Source organism: Zootermopsis nevadensis, unplaced genomic scaffold (assembly GCF_977971745.1).
Source record: "Zootermopsis nevadensis isolate Lab colony 2312 unplaced genomic scaffold, Znev_1.0 Znev_ptg000030l, whole genome shotgun sequence".
Lineage (NCBI taxonomy): Eukaryota > Metazoa > Arthropoda > Insecta > Blattodea > Termopsidae > Zootermopsis > Zootermopsis nevadensis.
This window is the reverse complement of record NW_028259162.1, coordinates 1,272,882-1,289,917: the sequence shown is the minus strand read 5'-3', so window position 1 is coordinate 1,289,917 and position 17,036 is coordinate 1,272,882. Positions and strand designations below refer to the sequence as shown.

General features: G+C 40.4%; 1 protein-coding gene across 5 annotated transcripts in view; it reads right to left on the bottom strand.

The window, feature by feature from the left end:
* LOC110827779 (uncharacterized) overlaps window positions 1–17,036 on the bottom strand; it is a 479,277-nt gene that overhangs the window by 308,574 nt on the left and 153,667 nt on the right. The gene's annotated exons all lie outside the window — the stretch shown is intronic.

Here is a 17,036-nt window from a genome sequence, read left to right as displayed (position 1 = left end):
AACAAAAAAGGTTGAATACCACTGACTTATACATTCCTGACAGAAAAGGAAAATACGGACGAAGAAACACGCCAACACCCACAGAGACATCTTGCGGCTCAATCTATCAAACTCTGAGAACATCTGCCGACTGACATGTCGGGACCCCCAGAGTTAATACTTTGTCACTCCACAGCATTTATAAAATATGGAATGATTTTGGGGACAGAAGCGTTCGTTAAAAACGTTATGTACAGAATGTCCAAAAATATTTTAAGTATGAGAGTATAAATTTCCAAAATACGAAATATTTAAAGAAGGAAACCAAAATACCCTCGTAATCACAGAACTACGAGGCGCGTCCACAAAGTAAGTTTCCCACTCGTCTCACAGCTAGCAAACCTTATATTGCGCGAAGCGACTGTGCGTACGTGATAGAGCAATGACGTAGCATGGCGCATGCACTAACGGTACTTCCCGCGTTCTTACAGTAGCATCGTTGCAGCTGTTGAAGGTGGAGGTTCTTATTCCAGCTCCCGCCGACTGTGAAGTGCGGTCAGTGATAACGCTAGGCCGCACACGGCTCGACGGACAGCAAGTCTCCTGCAGGAGTTCAGCTGGGAGGTGTTTAATCATCCACCCTACAGCCCGGACCTCGCTCCCAGTGATTTCCATCTTTTCCTACACCTCAAGAAATTCCTGTCCGGTCAGCGTCAGCGTTTTGAGAATGACAGAGAGGCGGAGATGGTTGTCACACAGTGGTTCCAATCCCAGGCGGCAGACTTCTACGACACAGGTATTCAAAAGTTGGTCCCACGGTATGACAAATGTCTCAATTCCGGTGGCGAATATGTTGAAAAATAGCTGGACACTTGCTGTATCTGTTGCAATAAATATTTCCATGAAATTGTGGTTTGTTTCTGTAAACGGCCCCAGGGAAACTTACTTTGTGGACGAACCTGGTAGATTCTCAATGTTCAGATATTCATGGTATATGAGTACAATATTGTCATTTACTAATAATTTGTTTATTTAATTTAAAATTAACTTCATATGTTATATAACATCAAATGACAAGAATCTAATCACAAATAAGAAAGTTCTGCAAAAATCATTTCTCTATCGTGTTCTAACTCCCTTCCACATTGCAAAAAAAAAAAAATGAATACTAGAATTTTCTATTGAAAGCATTTCCCTTCACGTGGTCTTCTGACTCACCTTACAACCAGCAAGAAACGTGTCACAACCCCTGAGTTTAAACAACCCTTTCTCCTTCTTATATGAGTCAGACTCTTTGTATCGGAACTTATTTTTTGGACAACCTGTACTGCTCTCTGGTCCTGTTCAGGTGAACTATATAACGTGCCAGAAACTCCTTCAAAATAAGTACACCTTCAAGAATCATGAAAAGATTGAAAGTGGACGTTGAAACTAGGCAAATCCTCTCTTCGCATGCCATCCTTCCCCAAACCCACCCCCTGGCATCAGAACCGAAAACCATGGGGGTGGGAGGCTTTTATGGGAATCAATACAGTAGTAGCATGGCGGTGGATGTTCCACAGATTTGCGACCGCATCGCTCGCTCGCTCGCTTGTAAGTTGGCTTTCAATATGTCTATTGAAGCGAGACTTTAGCCCCGTTCCCACCCTTACAGAACGGGATAGGACGCGCTCAGGAAGCCATCCGTTTAGCTGTGAATGGGGTATGGTACTAATAACAGTGGTTGGCCAGACGGCAATGCTAACGAACTGTAGATACGCCCCACTTTGAGGTATTACGTGGCATACCCAAAAAATACTCAAAGAAGACATTTGTATATGATTCAAGGTTTAAAAGATCCAAACTCTCGACGTATCGTCATTAGAGTGGACACTGAACCACAGACTTCGTAGGCAGTGAATCAGTCAAGATATTTTTTGAGTTATTGAAGACAGAAGTTAGTGGTTTATACGCATAAATATTGGTGTTCGAGAAATGTGCTTTCAAGACCTTGAAGTACAATCAGACCTATTACGAAAGGGAATTTAAAACGCTAAAACATAATCCGAAGTTAATGAAAAATACTCTTCAGAACAAAATCGAATTCGTAATGACATTGTAACTTCTCGTGGCAATTAAAATTTTGACTCTTGTATTACGGGCTGTAACGACGTGTGGACTTGTAGGCAGATATTAACGCGTCGGAGGAGCACACTGCTTCAATCTCCGTGGTCGAACCCCTAGAGCACGTCTAACTAGCACACAGCCCAGAAAACCAACAACGATATACATCACGTTCTGTCGCAATGTCAAAATGCGTTTAGTAGAATAAAATATTTTAAACCGAAAACCCATTTTTTTTTCATTCCAAATTATATATCAGGCTTATTTCCTTCAATCTCCGTTCCATAAAGTGAGAGGTATAACACCGATTATAAAACTATGTCAAAATTCCAAAGGTATCAGGACCGTAAATTTTGATTACGCAACTTACGGCATTTCTACGGGGTTGGAACAAATCAACATCACCCTCAGACGAGTGACGTCACGGCGAGGTTAGGTGGCGTGACGTCATTTGTCTCCTGGAAACACCGCGCAGGTTACAAAGCGCCCCTCTTTAAAAACAAGACGAGATAAGGAGAACTTTGTTCATTTTGTGCAACGTCGGAGCGCGTAGAGTTATGTTCCGTGTTGTTACTGACACGCGTGGCAGCACTTTGCCATCATGTCTAGCTCCGAGACCCTGAGCGCAAGAGTGTACCACGTACACTACTATAAGCACATACTAATTAACGTAACAAGACAGTTATTACGCATGAATTCACCGCCAAACGAGGACCAATAGTGTTGGGGATAATGCGGCTGGAGCATGAAGCAGAATCCACATCTATGTATAGTACAAGGGGTGTAAAATGCCTCCACGTACGTAACACGCCATCACGTCAAATTGGTGATTATCGTATCACGCGCATTTACGCTGTGAGAAATGGACTTAAGACGTCGTGGTGCATTATAGCGTTTACGAGGATTGTCTGAGGAAATCCGCTGACAGTATTACTCAGAATATCCGCATGTGATGCTTCAGTTTAAAAGCTGGGTCGATGGTAGCTTAACTCAACGTCTTACCGTTCCACGACACGCAGATGGCATGTAAAAATCCACCATGTCTAATTCTGGAAAAAATATCTGGAGACTTTTTATCGAGAAAACTTGTTCTGACTTCTTTTAAATGACTGGCGTTGCATTACGTAAGGACTATTTCACGAAAATCCTAGTATTTCGAGAGAAAAAATTTAAGCTCGCAGAATATTAAAGACATGGTTACATCTGATGTGGTAGTCATAATTATGACGTCACTTTTATTTAGGTAGTATATAATTAAAAGCCGGAGATAGGGATTAGCTCTATCTAGTGGGCCCAACTGAGTAGGAACCTGAAGACGGAGATAGAGCCCCATCTCCGAAACGTCGTTTTACGTTTTATATTTACTAGACGATGGATAATATCCAAGAAAATTTTTATTCAATTGACTCTTCACCATCGTCAAGAAGTTTTAGATTTGATATACAGTGTGAGATATTACATAATGAAGCATATCTCGATGGGGTAATAGGCGTCGTGGTGTTAATTCTCTTTGTAAATAACCGAAGCATAAAGCTAGAAAATCAAGGTAACAACAGCTTTCAAAACACTGTGCCTAGTTAAATATACCATTCATCAAACATTTCCATGATCAATGGTAACAACACACGGATTTATACGTATTTGACGTTAACATAGTTTTCTTTAATGCTTATCTGCAAAATTGGACATGATAGACAACTATTAATGTATCAAGTAACAATCTAAACACTCAAATGTACCGTTTCGCTCTTTTAATCTTGTTTTTATACACCCCTGTCCAGTGGCTACAGTGATTGATTCAATCAATCATCACGCAACAGGGGGCAGACCGACGAGTAGCCGTCCTCTCCTGGTTTTTGAACCAATAACAATCCGACCTACGGGAGGTCCACATCGTAACTACCGCTCATTTTGAAAACAGAACACAAAGGAACATCGGTTGAAATAACCCGGGGGTTCACAGTCTGGACTTATCTGAGTCACGTGGTACAGCGCATCGTAACAAAGCTAGTATCGCGATTAGTTTCCGCTGTAACTGTGTCGTATATCGCCAATTGTCTGAGGTATGGGTTAATCTAACGCCAGTCCTGACGTAGCAGAACGTACTCAACTCACATATAGTACAAACGTAGTGTAACAATCTACAAAAGGACTTCATTAATAGCGTATATAATTTTACCACTTTGCTAAGCTTGAAAGCGGTAACATATCAACCACTCTTATCACGCTAAACGTACTAGGCCAACACAAAAGTGCTTTGTTCGACGTCTGACACATTTCTAACACTCTACTGAACGCAATTTGGTATCCACCCCGCAGGTCATGTTATAATAAATTTAACTAGAGTGGAACAGTTATAAAAAACCATCGTCTTCCACATGCGTGCTACATGTCCCGGCCATCTCACCCATCTTGATTTGACCATCCTAATACGTTGAATAATCTATAATCAAAACACATTAAATGGTGAATGAAAGAAACGGGTAACAATGCACGCGCCTGCAACAGACTACGCGTCGCACAGCAGTGTCAGAGAAGTTGCCTAATATGCACGGCGAACGTGCATTTGTACTCTTAACCATTTGATTACGGTGATCAAATCGAGGAGGAAGAATCGGTGTAACATGTAGCACGCATGGAGTCCAGGAAAAGATCTGGACATACATGACAGGATAATATTAAAATGTCGAACAGAATGTAATTAGCTGAAGAATAAACTGCAAAAACAAGAGTGTTAGCGCATGTTCCGAGCATTGCAAACAATTTACACGGACACCAACCAGCTGTCTAGTAGTCGGGAAGAACCCAACACAAGAATTTGCGTTCATTTAAACCAAAAGGCTTATACGACAGATAGAAAGGGTAAGCGGCCAACTAACTTTATTAGTTGATACACGCTTTTAACTCTTGCTACGCAATGCTGTAAGAACAGTGCGCCTTTCTACTGCCAATTGTCTACGCGAAATCCGGTTGCCACTAACAACGCGTCCAACGAATCGCGAACAGTGGCGCTGCTGTCAACAGAGATTCTCTATTTATTTTCGGTGCGAGGATTTTGGGATTTCTATAGACGTCGGACAACATTTATATTTAAAGCAGATATAACAGCCGAAGCCATTCTGTTTGGTATTTACATACATGGGGAGGAAAAGTCGTAAGACGTCCACTACAAAGCGGTTTTTACATAATTCAGAAAGTTATTCTTTTGTAGGGCTTTAAAATATTCTTGAGGTATTGAAATGAATAGCTGATAGTATGACATAGAAACCAGATTAGGTCCCTTTTCGTCCTTCTTCCAGCTGACTACAAGTACAAAAAATAAAAATAAAAATGTGCTTCAATTTTGAATACACATTGGCTATTTTACAAATGTTACAATAACACTTTCTTCTGATTTGCATAAAGCTTTATCGTCCAGTCGTTTCAACATCAAATGAACCATTACATATCAACTATTTATCGGCTGAAGTTCGTGTTAGTCCTTACACGACATGTCTTATTCCAAACGTACACTACACTCAAAACAGCCAGTAGTTAGAAATTATTATTCCTTGCATCTCATTAGAATTCCTGAAATACAATTTGTAGTTTTTAAATATAGGAATATTATTATGGACATTTATACATCATCATGGTATTTCTCAGACGCAATATTCAGTAACTGGACCTGTTCGTATCATCAGATAAAAAAGGAGAGTTAAGCCCCTTAAAACTAGCAAGTTTCCCTTACTAAGTCTTCCCATTTTTATAACAGACAAATTAGTCGCCTCAACGTACTACCACTCATAAGTGCCATAATCAATATACCAATACTACACCTCGAAACATATTAAAATTTTCTTCGATAACCCTTTAAGTCTGATCCACCATTAAGTCGATAATTGTACTGAACCGAAACAAACCAAAATTAAATTCTTCTGACAACGTACAGTGCGTACTGCTAACACCAAGTTTCATCCATACGCATAGGGTAATTCTGGGGATAAAACATGTCGAAGGGTAAACGTTGGCTTATTTTAGAAGCTACGGAGTGAAAAAATGGCCCCGTTTCTAATCCCTTTAAACTCTAATAAATAATATTTAAGAATTCAGTCCGTACCGCGAAGAAAACACAACTCTTCACCATTACAAAGATCAAATGGTTAACGCTGTTTATGGAAATAATCGCTGTTTACAGTGAGAATCATAGTTCGTCTAAATTACATTTAAGAATTCAGTCCGTACCGCGAAGAAAACACAACTCTTCACCATTACAAAGATCAAATGGTTAACGCTGTTTACAGTGAGATTCGTAAAAAAAACATGCATACAAAATGAAGAGTTACTTAGTGACTGTTTAAGGAGGTGGGACACGTAGATATAATTTCATTTTAAATGTTTAATACAGATCCAAATTTTCAGTTGTCTATACTGAAACAATTTCGAATAGCAAAAGGACTCTATTTACGACACAGGAAAACAGGTATAAAACATGTCAATGTATGACGGCCATGTTTTTAAAATTACAAAGAATTATAAACTGCAAACCCAACTGTCATGACACCCTCTAAACAGTGGGGAGTACAACCAGGTTATTGTCCGAATAAATATGTGCTCAGGTGAACTGAATATGTTTCTACTGTATTAACTCTGTTCCACCATTACGCTCTGTGAAATTTAATGTTAACAGACAACTTACTCCTCCCAGCAAAACTCATTTGTATGTAAAAATTCTGGTCTGGGTGTCGGCGTGGGGTGGAGGGATGTGAGCTGGGGGTATGGGGGTGTTACGCAAAGCAGGGCAACATTTTAAATTAATTCGACGTGGTAACAAGTCCGTAAAACAGCTGAAATATGATAATTCCGGTGTTGACTACAGAACGTGCTAACTAGTGGCGGTAAGTTGGTAGGACTGTTGAATCAACAAAAGCTTCAGACTGTTTTTAAAAAAAAAAATTACAGACCGCAGATTTGATGCTAGGATTACGAAGAAGAATCGGGATTTGTGATGTACTGGCTACTGTTCAATATACAATTCATATACGTCTGTGTATATACGACGTGGAGACGTATATGGGCGTGGGAGAATAGCTCCACGCGTTCCGCAATGGAAGTAAAGTCACTGATTCTGGTTGTCACTGAGAAGTGAGGATATACGATTTTTTCCGTAAACAGAATTAATAAACTGATCGCTGTCATGGAGAGGCGTTGTGTTCTCTTTGAGGTAAGAACTGGATGAATAAATATTATTCACATGGTCTTCATCTTCAAACAAACAAACAAACAGTCAAACAGTCGAAGAACAAGTCAAGTGGATACAACAAGAAACTTCCACAAAACAATTCCAGAACGTTGCCACTACATTATCTTTCTGCGTTTGAAGTTGGTGGCGATTGAAACCAATCTTGTGTGGGATTTCTCACTCTTCTGGACCACATTTCCAGGAGTTTGATTTCGTCTTTCATTTCTTGTTTCACCTTCTAATATTACCCACACCAAACAGCGTTAAAAATACAAATCTTAACATCTATTTTAATATTATCATTTTGCGTAATAAATAAATAATAATAACAGCAGAAATAATCAACTCGGATAGGCTGGCACTTATGACACTTTCACATATTAACACATCCTAACACATTTCCACCGAGTTCCCTTCATTTTACAGCAACTTACATAATCTCTGCATCAGATACAGCGTCTTTAAACAATGTTTGGACCAACCGATAATTGGGAACGTGGGAATAAACTCTGATCTTCTTCAGAAGTAGGTACATTAGGCTGGGTCAGGTTGGTACTGAACAGACGACTCATCGCTTTATCTCCGTGGAGACAGAATGAAACAATTGATAATCACGAACAATATCGTAGAGAAAATTAAAGTGGCTTTTGCCACGGGTGCCAGGTAATTATAGTACCGTGACCTGCCGCAAACAGCGCTGCTGTAAATCGCTTAATTTTCTCCGCTCCACCGTATCCTTTCAATTTACCGTCGATTTCATCTTCTTTCTGTCTTGACTCTTGTCAGATTATTGCCTACTCCTTATTAATCTTGCTTTGGGCAACTTGGAAACAAAAAAAAATTGACGACAAAGACCGAAAGACCGTCTAAGACCCCGAGCGCCATCCACATAAACAATTAGACGTGTTCCATGGCGTCACTTATTACCTCCTTTCAGCCCTTATTTGCGTTTTATACAAAAGTAGAACGTATAACGCGGAGATCTGATCCGTCAATTTGTCCGTCCACATATTTCATACGCAAAAACTCCTTAAAGTTTCGTTTGCCTCCTGCTTTAAGCCTCGTGCCTTGGATAAAGCATTTCGAAAACCAAGGAATAAATATAAAGTAACTAATTCCACTGATTACAGTATTTTCTATAAAGCTGACAGTCACCCAGCGATCCGTGGAGTATATTGAAACCAAAACTACTCTCTCATGATCAAGAGAGACCACTACTGGACACTAATATCAAAACTGATGTCATTAATAATATACCCCTTTTTAATATTATCTCACCATCGTCGCCCAGGTCTCACAAGTTCCCGTAGAGTTCATACAAAACAATGGGTAAAATTATTATGTATATCAATGTTTACATTTGTACATACGAGATGAACTTAGACCTTATCTTAATTTTAATTTGCTGTGTTTGCTATTACTGAACTAAATAAGAGGAGATAGGAAACGAGTACGAAAGAATAGAGTAAGGCTGTAACAAAATCAGTGCCTTGCCGCTAGCTACTCGGATATTATCGCGAGCAGCAGACACGTTTCTGAACAGGGCGGCGTATGGGCCGGGATTAACAGATAGATCACTGTCAGCGTCTAAACCCTTCCTTTTTCCCATGCCAATTTTTCGGAAATTGCTTCCTTTCGTGTACTGTTTTCACGGTCCACTAGACTCACTGCGTCTCGCGTTAGGCATTCAGCGATACAGAGACTCGGTCGCCTGCCTGTTCAGACGACGTCGATTTCTGTGACCAAGGAGGTTGTCGAAGTCAGGAAATGGCTTTCCGTTACGCACATAAGTGAAGCAAATGTATATTTTACGACTAGACACAGGTGGATTCACATCCAAAGCAGTGTTAATATAATTCAAAATTAAATCTTAAAACGAAGCGTCTGGTTGCAGATGACGTGAGTTTGATTCCTGACAGGAATATAATTTCGTATACTTTGGTAAAGCCACCGAAGAGAGAATCTATAATCACCGAACAGAAATTATCTGTGCAGTGGATAGAATTCTCTTTCCTGTTCCCGAAGCTCCGGCCCGGAATTCGTCTAATCTGAGACATTCCTCAGGGTCTTCAAGTAACTATCGGATAATACCAAAAAAAAAAAACAGAATATTTCCCTGGCTTTAACATCCTTCCCCATAAAGAGAGAAAGTGGGCCATTCCCTGTACATTACAACCGATAAATCGTTGTCCTCACACTACCATCTCTCATCGTCTGTTATAAATAGGCCGATTACGTAACCACATCAGTACTGGAGTGGCAAATGGATGTTACACTGCAAGTACAAACACGTATTTGGTCCCAAAATTAAAAGGATCTGTCACGCAGTTCCAGGTAAACGGGTATGTATTTTAATTTAAAAACATTTCTTTCGTACTTAAGGACACTTTTACGTATTTGCATGTAAAACTATAATAAAAAATCTCGCAAAAAGAAACACACATAAGAGGGTCTTGGCAAACGTTTAAACCGCATAACTTTCTTTCTTAAAGTTTCTGAAAGGATCTGATATATAAATCTGATATCTTAAGACTGAGGAGCTCGCAAACAACCCCCTTGGCCTTATGTTACACGCCGCATACGTTCGTGATTACTGCTTCTAAACCATCTGAAGCAAGAATTTTCAACTAAATAATATTAAAACATTCAGTTCTTACGTCACAGAAAACCTAAGGAGTCTCCATAGCAACGATAAATTGGTAAATTCTGCTTAGGAAAATAATAGATGTTTATTGTAAGAAAATAAATGTCAATGAAGGTTGTACATGTAGTTCTTTAAAAACTACAACACAATGTTTCTTAAATCCATTTAGCGTAATTCTACACGTCTGCAGGGCTTCTGTAATTTTCATAGAAAATGCTAAATTTGGTCGTAAGAAAATAAGGCAAGATAATATTTTACTCAATGCGTGCGTGAAGACGCAACAACACGCAGACTACATATTTTACAGGAAGAGTTAAGTAACAAAATAAACTTTGCGAAAGTCAATGAATAGAATGGAAATGAAAAAAAGTTTAATGGGGTCTCGGTAATTAGTAAATCAGGAAATGAGAAACGATTAAGGAACTGGGTCAATTTCACCGAGTTTAAAATTACAGGGTAAATTAAAAAAATACGAAGAAAATTGGAGGCTAAAAAATTTTCAATTTTGAGAATGACGTCTTCTCTAAGGAGCCACCAGCGGCACTACAAACTACTACATAGTTTTTTAAATAGCTCAATAGTTTAATACTTTAAAGCGTCAAATTTACACATGTAGTACTTAAAATTCGACTCATAACTAAGATAAAACATCGCATCACTTTTACAAAATTCCATTAACACTTAATGTATAGAGAATCAGTAATTTCTTATCGTGAGTACCAAACAGAACAGACACATACACCACGTTCAAGAAATTCGTGCCAGTTTCAATTCAAAAGTCAAAAAGTGTGAACTGTGAAGCGTCTCCTTTCATTTAGACTGTGCCGCGTATCGAGAGAAGCGTTGAGCCAGCTCAGACATGATTCAGCTTAGAATGATGCGGTTTCTATAAGTGGTTTAAAGACTGGTCTGAAACCAATGAAGGAGAGGAGCCTTACTTTCAGGTACAAATCAGCCGCTTGCAAACTGTCTATGGTAATTTATCTTTGTTATTCGTTAGTAGTTGTGCCGCCACGGTGGTCTAGCGGTTAGAACGCTGGCCTTGTAATCCTGGGGTCTCGGATTCGATTCCCGGCGGTGCCCAAATTTATAACTTGTGTTGGGCAAGGCCGTGGTCTAGGCAACACGGAGTTTTCCTCCGTGGCATCCCAACAATTACTCCATTCACACACAGAAGAAGGCAATGGCAAACCACTTCTGGATCATCTGCCAAGAACGTATATGAACAGGTCCCAGTCCGAGAAAAGGATGGAAGGATCCTGTTCATATGGACCTGTCGTCAGACAGAACACTAAATTAAAATTAATTATTCGTTAGTATATCTGAGATGTTTTCCAAATTACTTAAGTAATAAAGTGTTATAAAGGAAAAGGGGAGGGATCAAAATTGAACAGTAAACATCAAATTAATGTGTTCTTGAATATTTGCAGGTAACATCCGATAAATCAGCTGGAAGATCTGAGGAAAAACACGATAAATATCACTGATTACTGTCGGAATTCGGGTCGGGGTTTGAGCTACACGTTTCTGAATGTGAAACTTGAGGCAATGATCGGTCGTCATGGATCGTGGACAAAGAACTGAGACCTGCAAAAGTTTTTGCTCTGAGCTAAAGTTAAACAGCAACAAAGTGACGTAAGTTATGAAGACTGTGAAATCACTGTATATCGTATTGTTACTGCAGTATTGGGGGTTTATGACACGCGTTTCCGCCATTCTGTCGCCCCGTGTAGGACTGAAGGGCGCGAGACAATCTCACATGTTAATCTTTATCACCGTTCATCACAGAAATCTCGACGGTTCAGACTTTTTGCGCTGGACGCATTGAGACGAACGAAAATACTTGGAAAGGAAAAGGGGGAAAAAAAAGTTGAAATTATGGGGAGAGACGTCGTAAAACGTTGGAAGCGGCAAGTTCACTCGTAAAGTCCTGTGAATCTGGCTTAACGGCCGACAGCCATTATAATGGCGCACGCCGTTAAAGAGGATTTGGATGACTTTAAGTTAAGAGCTTGTTACAATCGAACTACAGAACTACAACTTCATGAGATAAACTTTGTTAAAACTTATCTCATAAATGGCACGTGATATGATACGCCTTGTGAAAGCTACACGCTTCACACAGCTGCAACACAAATTGCTTCGTCGCCATAGCAACTTTATTCAGTCAATGGTATGTGTTTTTTTTTATTTGTTTCCGAATGATTTACGTTTTTCAGACATTCCACCTGAAGATACTTAAAATTTTTCATGATGGCAGGTTTATTTGTTACGTTAGAAAAGTGAATTTCCACACACACACATCTGTGACTAAACATAATCACAGTTTCCACGTTTCTGCATGTGGTAGCGCTAAACACTACTAACGAAAGACGGCAGTCTTAGCCCAGATTCTTCTCAAAATAAACTTAAAACAGCAAAATTAATTATTAGTTATTAATTTCGTTGACAGAACGTATATGATTTTTCAGAAATAAAGTATCAAGCTGTAAAATGTAATAGGCTATACAGTCACCTAGTAACCAGATAAGTGAAGACGACAGGTCCATATGAACAGGATCCTTCCATCCTTTTCTCGGACTGGGACCTGTTCATATACGTTCTTGGCAGATGATCCAGAAGTGGTTTGCCATTGCCTTCTTCTGTGTGTGAATGGAGTAATTGTTGGGATGCCACGGAGGAAAACTCCGTGTTGCCTAGACCACGGCCTTGCCCAACACAAGTTATAAATTCGGGCACCGCCGGGAATCGAACCCGAGACCCCAGGATTACAAGGCCAGCGTTCTAACCGCTAGACCACCGTGGTGCATTTACAGCTTTAAAATGATTCTCACATTAAACAGCGTTAACCATCTAATCTTTGTAGTGGTTAAGCGTTGTGTTTTCTTCGTGGTACGGACTAAATTCGTAAATATTATCTGCATGAGCATTTGGCTTCAAAGGGTTGGAATTAATACCGTATACAAAGTTCCATTTCTACCATGCATGCTACATGTCCTGACCATCTCTTTAGCCTTGATTTAATAACTATCACAATAACTGATTAAGAGTAAAGCCTACAAATTACGAAGCCGCTCTAATGATTATAATCAGTCTCCGATAACTTCTTAGCGTACGCACTCCTAGGTTCAGATAATCTTCGACATTCTAAACCAATGTTATCATTCATCGACAGACGTAGAATCACTTTTGTATAATAAAATTAAATTCCAGCAAACGAAATCCATACTTAATTTAAACGTGTGTAAAAATATTATAATTATTTTTCAGAAAAGCGCTTCAGTGCCCTCCTTGTTCTGCGAGCTACCAGTTTCCATACCAACAAGAATGGTTGGTTATTAAGTAGTAGCAAGTTTATTGCTCTGACGGACAGTTAGATAAGTTGGCTTCAGAGACGTAATTTCAGAGTTCCACGCTGAAATATTAACAGCGCCTACACGGACGTAGAATTACTCTTGGATTTAATACCGAAATTGAATTGAACTGGACCAAACACAATCCACGCCCGCAGTTACTAAATTTCCTCCATTTCTCCGTTCATCACATCTTTCCATAATTCCATTCCCTTCCGTCTTCGCCGAACGTGTTCGCACTCAAACTTCGTGTCCCAAATCGACTAGCCGGACAATTTGGATCTGAATATTGGCAGATCTGTATTCACGCCCTGACGAGTGCATATCATTATTTTGATTCTGTTATTCACAGCAAATAATTTCACACGATCTCCTTTGAACGCATGCAATGTATTTCAATTTAATATTTCCCGTGTAAACCAGCGTAAATTAATTTTAATTTTCGTCGAAATGTTACCGTGACCGGAAAGCGGTCACGTAGAGCGACAGAGTGAAATTTCAAAATCTGTGACGTACGTATTCCACAAAGCTCCTAAATCCTGGATGCAAAAACAACCAAGTGGCCAATCCAAAGACGCTCTGTGTCATTTTATAAGTCGACAGTAACTAAAGTTTTAACGATGCTGTTCTTCTGGGATTGTGAGGTCGTGTAAACTCGTTGATACCAACATTTCGAGAGAGAAAACTGTCTCCATCTTCAGGATTGTTTTGAAATTCATATCGTATTTCATGGTACGAAATGTGCTGTCATGAAAATAACACACGTCTTTCCTTCTAATATAACAAAAGTAAATCAGACTTTTTTAAAAACATTTTTAATATTATTAAGGGACAGATACATGGAAACTCAAAGCTACTGTCTGCAAGCATCCCGGGCTGGAGGCTGAAGGGTTTCGCTGTTCTTCAAGTGAATCAAAAGAGTCCACTGTGCGCTGGATCCGGCGTGCACATGCACAGTTTCACACCGTATCGACCAGAATCTTTAAGATCACTTCTGTGTAGCCTCTCCTCCTAAAATCAGATTTATTTCTCGCAAATCCTCAGAAGCAGGGAGTGGGGATGCTAAGATGATATACCGTCCCCCATCAAGGAACTCGACGTGACGTCACACTCAAGAAAGTTCTCCCAGCATTGCAGCAGGCAGCACGAGATAGGCCATTTATTTGTAGTGCTTTTTGCATAACTTCGCGGAAATTCCATTAGTTTCACGGCGTCCGTACTTCAGCTCATGTATAACGTTCCTCTTGAGATAAACAGATTCTGACCTGATTTGACATTTCGAATCTTTACACAAATATATCGATGAAACGAATTCTAATTAGCCCTGAAACTATCTGCTCTTCGAGACAGACACTATTAATTAAAATTACATGAAATTAGATTATGAAAACAACCGAATTGTATCCCTTTATTCAATTGAATTGAATTGTAATATATGAAACAGGGGGCAAAATGAATCATATCTTAATGATGTTGATGATGATAAAGAATGCATATTAACTGCGAGTTTGAACAGACCTGTCGGAACCAGGCAACGTCATCAGATAAGTCGAAATGCCTCGCATTTAAAACTGCGGACATCATCGTGTGCCAGTTGGTTACTAAGTAAGTGGATTTGTTGCTGATATGCAACAAAGCAGGTTTCAGAATTTGGCGGGGATGCGAGTAGCTTTAGAAGGGGGTGGAAGTTGAGAGGGTTAGAAGTTCCTAAGCCACAAACCGACGCTCGAGGGATAAGAGTTCTGTTGTGTTCCGCTGTCCCAGCAGGAAATTGCGTGAGGGGGTTCGATCTCAACCCCCAGCCAGCTGAAAACCACCCCCTAGACAGATTGGGCCCGTTAGAGCTTAACTGCATTCTACCCTCTCTATAGGGGTGAGGGTCGGATAGGAAAAGAAATATCTGAGAAAATAGAGTAACATTTTTTTTGTGCGTCGAAAAAAAATTATTCTGCGATGACGTGATCTTGGGGGAGGGGAGTTATTTGGTGTGTCTATAGAAGCAGCAGGCTCGCGACAAGGCACAATTACTGAGTGACAAACCGCTGATTGGAGACTGTGGTCAAAACGTACGTCGGCCCCACAACTGAAATATAAAGAATGAACAGCCAACCGAGGCCACAAGATTATACACGCGTTCAAGACCAGCGGATTTATTCTGTGCAAGGGATGCTGTCGGCGGCAGTCACAACTAAAGAGGAAGGCTGTCCTCTGGGTCGTTGCGCCGCGTAGTCTGGTAGAAATCTACCGACGTTTCAGAGGTCCTTGTTACCCATCGGAGGATCCGATGGGCTGGACATGTAGCACACATGGATGGATGGAAACAAGGGGTGTATACAGGAGTTTGGTATGGAATAATTCTTGAAAATGGCCACTTGTCAGAGGATAACATTAAGATGGATCTTAGGGAGGTGGGATATGAGGATGGCAAATGGATCGAGTTGGCTTAGGACCGTGGCCGGTGGCGGGCTTTGGTGTTGTCGGTGTTGAATCTTCGGGTCCTGCTACCAGGGAGTTAGTTAGTTAGTTAGTTAGTTAGAGTGTATTTATGACTTTCGTATGATTCTCAACGTAAACAGCTATCATCTCCCTGAAGAGCATTAAGAGACTGGTCGTTGTCATGGAAACGTTTTCATGTCAAGGGGTTCGATCACGGTACCTCCCACGAAACCACGGGGAACCACCCGACCGCCAAGGTTTCTTGCGTAACGCATCACAAATCTTAAAGCAGAGGGCGGCGGGTGTGAGGGGGTGGACACTCAGGGCCAGGAAATATGCACATTTAAGATCCTCAGAGCCATGAAGATCCAGGGCGCAAATGGGAGACTGAGCAATGCAGGAAGGAAGATGTAACTCAGAACTGTACTCATAAAGTCAGGCTGCTTCTACATTAAACATCGAACTTAGCTCTTAACAACACAGTGGCATACGTACCAACTATACATCAACATTCGACAACTCTGTCCTTTGCCCACATATGGGTTTCGTATGATTATTACCCTCCCCCCCCCCAAACAGCGTAAAATCAATTCATGTCTGTAATAGAGAAGCGATATCTTTTGTTTCAGGCGGAAAGTGAGTGCTTAAATTTTATGAGACTCGTCTCCACTTCACTTGAGGCAAGCAAACAAACAGTTGATACAAAAGTTGATAAACGCTTCATACAACCTTAGACTTCTCGGTCACCTCGACATAAATTCTGTAGGTGACACAGTGTGGAAAATTAATAACCAAGAATACACTTCATCCAATCTGACGTTTGTGATTTGTTGTCATTTGCAATTCCGCATTTGAAAGAACGCCGTTAATTCAACCAAGGAAAATGCCATCCGATCTTGTCATATCATTCCTCGAGATATATCGTGTACGACTGACACAATTAATTAAAACAAATCAATAAACGTCTGTAAATACTAAGTCAAATGCTAGATGTTGCATTTTAAACTTCCTGCGCTGTACATGCGACATGAGAAGGGATGAATTTTTCTCCTGGGGACAATACGTCTCCTCCATTCGCAGCTCTCTCATTCACCGCCATGGCGTTGCCCCCGATCCAGGGTCGAGACGGGTCAGAGACTCTCGAAAAGGGTACCCTAGACACAAACGCGAGTATCAACTCTCGTCTCTATCTCACGACATTCGTCCTGCAAACAGTACTCGCTTCTACGTGTCTGTTGCCATAGCAACTGTGCCACCACTGACTCTCCAGTAGCAGGTTCCGAAGGTTCGACACGGGTAA